Source organism: Zerene cesonia, chromosome 29 (genome assembly GCF_012273895.1).
Source record: "Zerene cesonia ecotype Mississippi chromosome 29, Zerene_cesonia_1.1, whole genome shotgun sequence".
In the NCBI taxonomy this organism is placed as follows: domain Eukaryota; kingdom Metazoa; phylum Arthropoda; class Insecta; order Lepidoptera; family Pieridae; genus Zerene; species Zerene cesonia.
This window is the reverse complement of record NC_052130.1, coordinates 5,670,812-5,675,181: the sequence shown is the minus strand read 5'-3', so window position 1 is coordinate 5,675,181 and position 4,370 is coordinate 5,670,812. Positions and strand designations below refer to the sequence as shown.

Below are 4,370 nucleotides of genomic sequence, written 5' to 3'. Positions count from 1 at the left end.
GAAACCTTCGACTTCGACGTTAAGTCCGAGGTCCTCTCCACTGAGCCACCACTGCTCAAAAAATACATTATGAATGTGAGAAATATTGAGCTGCTTCGAATGCCAATAAGGGAATAGCAGGAGCACGATTATACAAGCGTGATAAAATATGTAACAATATGACCTACAAAGACAGTTTATAACGTAGGCCTGCAACCTTAACTTATCTTATACCTTTAAACGAGCAATTCTTGTATATATATATATATATATATATATATATATATAATTGGAATCTCGGAATCGGCTCCAACGATTTTCATGAAATTTAGTATATAGGGGGTTTCGGGGGCGATAAATCGATCTAGCTAGGATTTTTTTTTAGAAAATGTCATATTCGTGTTTTATTCGTGTTTTTTTTTCCTGACATCTATTGGTGAATAATAATACTATTTTGCTTCGTAGATAGCTGGACAACTGAAATAACACATAGGCACTTTTTATACCGATCTTCCTACGGGATACGGACTTACGCGGTTTCAACCGCGGGTCACAGCTAGTTATATATAACACGTGCTTATTCAAAGTGATAAGTACTTGTTATATATATAATTGCATTATAGTACTGTTGTTTATAAAAATTATAAGTGTCATATACTTCAAATTAAAATTGCAAAGAAGTATTTATTAATTTCTCATAATACATGGTATTATAATGATTGTATTTTATTTATAATATAGAATTACGATTACGATTCACAATTAATGCTACTACTTTTTAAATGTTCAATGTATGTAATGGTTTAGTCTGATTATTTGTAACATTCATATGATACAAAACATTCTGTTGATAGATAGATCCTAAATCTTCCATACGCATACAAAAGTTATCAACTTATCGCTCCATGAAATTACCAATTATAAATGGTGATCCATCTTGTTTTAATTTCTGTACTAATTAATTTGTATGAAAATTACATTTTTTTATTTTGATATCGTTACATTTTTTAGCTTATAGTTTCTAAATACTATTATTATCTAATATTGTTGGTGTTTTCATTTATTGTGACATTGTCGTCTCCACCCAGTGTATAAGAATGTTACAGTCAAACTTATTTTTCGTTAGAACGCAATTATCCTAGTCAGAAATAGTTGGAACAAAGCATTTAGTTACAACTAGATTCTTCTAGAAAACCCTTTTTGAACGGGTTTTAACTATAATATAAAAATTCCATAGAACATTGAAATATCAACAACAAATAAACAGTTCTACATTTTTATTTTTTATTGATCACACGTACAACTACAAAATATTAACCGAAGCTCTGTTTCTGTCATATTTTTCTAGATATAAAAATCATATGCCAATCAAGTTACACTTTATTGTTATAGTTTGTCATATTATAACGCATTAAATAATTAGTTGATATTTATGGGCAATTACTGCAAACTTTGTTTATGTAATTTTAATTTATATAGATTAAGACAACGACTGGAGTTAATAGCTGTATCAGAAGACCTTCTTTTTTATATTTACTGCGATAAAGATACTTTGTAATATGAGAACTATCTCAAAATAATAAAGCATGAGAAAATTGTAAGATATTGTATTGAAATAATAGAATTATTTCGCTCTAAGACTCCATCAAAAAATAGCTATTATTTTGTAGAATATTCATCAACAAGATACACTTGTTATCTTAACTTTTAAGATATATTATAGGTATCACAAGCTCATCAGATTTGCGTAATGCCTTCTTAAGGAAAATCTTCGAGTATGCGAAAATGTTATATTCTCATTTTCTTATCTCATTACTACGAATATCAGTTTATGTCGCTTTTATTCGAATATAATATGTAATTTTTATTGATGTATTATTAACAAAATTAAGAAGCTAAAAAGTTGACTCGTAATAAAAAGAGATATACTTAAATGGTTAAAATTTTGAATTATAACCAGCTCCCGTGGCCCCCTCACCCAAGTGGCTCGACGGAACACAGTGGGGTTTTGGTCGGTAAGAACACGACATAACCCACGGCTCTTTCCCGGGCCGCGGGTATCTATGCAAGATTTCCCACTATAAAAAAATAAAAAGTAGCTTAAAGTAAGTCTTATTCCTTTCAAGTCCTAGATGCTACCCACGTGTTATTACTTTCCAGTATTTGTTAATTATTACATACATTTATTTCATTGCCCATCAAACACAAAAATAATCACCTCAATCCGTTTAAAATCCACGGAGTTATAGATTAAAAATATAAAAAAAAACAACAGTCGGCTAGAAAAATATCTAGTACTATAGAATACAGTATGAAATCAGCATATTGGCAGTTAATAACATCAAATGTATTATATAGCATTGATATTGACATTATTGGAGTCACTATAGTCATACTAAGTGACTCATTACAAAGTCGTTCACCATCTGACTGACATAATAGTGGTGTCGGGTTAAAATTTGCTTTAAAAAACCCATAATTTTAGGCTCCTGAAATTCTCTTTGAATTAAAAAGTGGTCATTACACATTGGTATGTACTTTACTGAAATCTTAAAGAATAAATTCGTTTTACAATGTAATGATTTTACGTGAGCGTGATAATTAATTTAAGATAATATCCTACTTATATTATAAATGCGAAAGTTTGTAAGGATGTGTGTGTGTTTGTTGCTCTTTCATGATAAAACTGCTGAAGAGGTTGCAATGAAACTTGCTACGTAGACAGCTGGATAACAGTATATAATTACATTTTAGGGTTCCGTACGCAAAGAGCAAAACGGGACCCTCTGACTTCGCTTCTGTATGTAAAATGAACGTGATAGTTATACAGTTGAAATTCAGAGACGATATATTTTTGCCGATATTCACCAAATATTAACAGATCAAGGTTAAGCAACGGTTGGGACGGTCATAAATTGGATTGATAGCCTTATTTGTACAGAACGAATTATACCAAATACTTATTCGTTATACCAACATAAAGAAAATAATGGGAGCGCCAACATCGTGGAGTTTATTCTTGAAATTTGTTCCCTACCGAAAATATTTTCAATTTATAATATATTTATGCAGTGGCGTAGCTAGAGGGACAAGGGCCCTGGTGTATAGGGAAAGAATCGGACCCTCTTTCCGCCTTCCTCCCCTCTTACAAAGCTAAGATTAGAGGGCCCCGCTGAGCTCCGGGGCCCTGGTGCACTGCACCACCTGGCCCTATGATAGCTACGCCACTGTATTTATGATCTGACAATGACATAACAATCAAGTGCACACTTGCATACACGTTCCAATTTCCACACATCATAAACTGCGTGTAGAATTTCTGCGCTTAATCACCTATTAGAAGAGCAACAATTAATACGAAAAGATTACAATACAGAATAACAGCCGAATATTTCCATATTGCCGACGGTGACATGAAATAAATCAATCTCAGTAGGTACCTACATACAGATTGTCACAAGACCTAATAGAGATTCGTGGTTAATCTGTACAATTCGATTTAAACGTACCTACGTTTAAAATGTTGCCCGATACAAAATGGCCGTGGTTCTTTTGTTCGTCGCAGGCATAATTGCCGTCCAGCACAAAAACATTCGAAACTAACTTAAATCACAATGCAAGAGGCTATAAAATTATTTGCGTGTGTGTGAATATTTTTTTTATGGTAGCACGTAGCGATGGTGGATGCGAAAATGAATGATTCGCGTTTTAGATATAATTTAATGTTATTTAGCATCGTAAAAAATAGAATAGATAATTAATTTTAATGAGAATGACTTATTTAGGTTTAGATTGTTGATGGAATTGTGACATTTAAATATTTTTTTTTATTATTATTATTTATATTAATTTGAGCAATTAACAATTTTAGACTGAGGTTTTTCTTCAGGAGTGTTTAAAAATTTCAGCGAATTTAGTTTTCATAAAATAAATATTACTTACACACAGTTGTATGCCGGAAAACAGACACTCACATAATTTATTTTAACACACACACACCACCGTTTGATCCACTGTCACCATAGACAATCCACAATTTAATCACGATAGAAATAGTATGAGAATTTTGTGATACAACACAGCGACACGTGCGCTCTGCGCGACGACTCGCGAGCGACTAGCTGAACCGGGGCTGACTGTATGAAAACGCGGGAAATAGCAGAGAAAACGCGCGAATTTTCTTTTTTTTACGATGTACGTTAAGGGCTTTTAGGCTGCCAGCGCTACGAATCCATTCCTTTCCATTTAATTTAGCTAATATTCTTTATCGAAGTTTTTAATTACATATTTAAATCGCAGAGTTATAATCGCAAAGTTCGATTCTATTTAGAGTTTGTTTAAATTTGTAACATTTAAGTTGAAATATATTTTACGAGTGGATACTCATTTCG

General features: G+C 32.3%; 1 protein-coding gene across 2 annotated transcripts in view; it reads right to left on the bottom strand.

Moving 5' to 3' along the window:
* LOC119837970 (octopamine receptor beta-2R) overlaps window positions 1–4,092 on the bottom strand; it is a 135,451-nt gene extending 131,359 nt beyond the window's left edge. For both annotated transcript variants that reach the window (XM_038363773.1, XM_038363774.1), the window contains exon 1: window positions 3,922–4,092. The gene's annotated coding sequence lies outside the window, so the exon portion shown is untranslated. The remainder of the gene's footprint in view (window positions 1–3,921) is intronic.
* Between the last annotated feature and the right edge of the window lie 278 nt (window positions 4,093–4,370).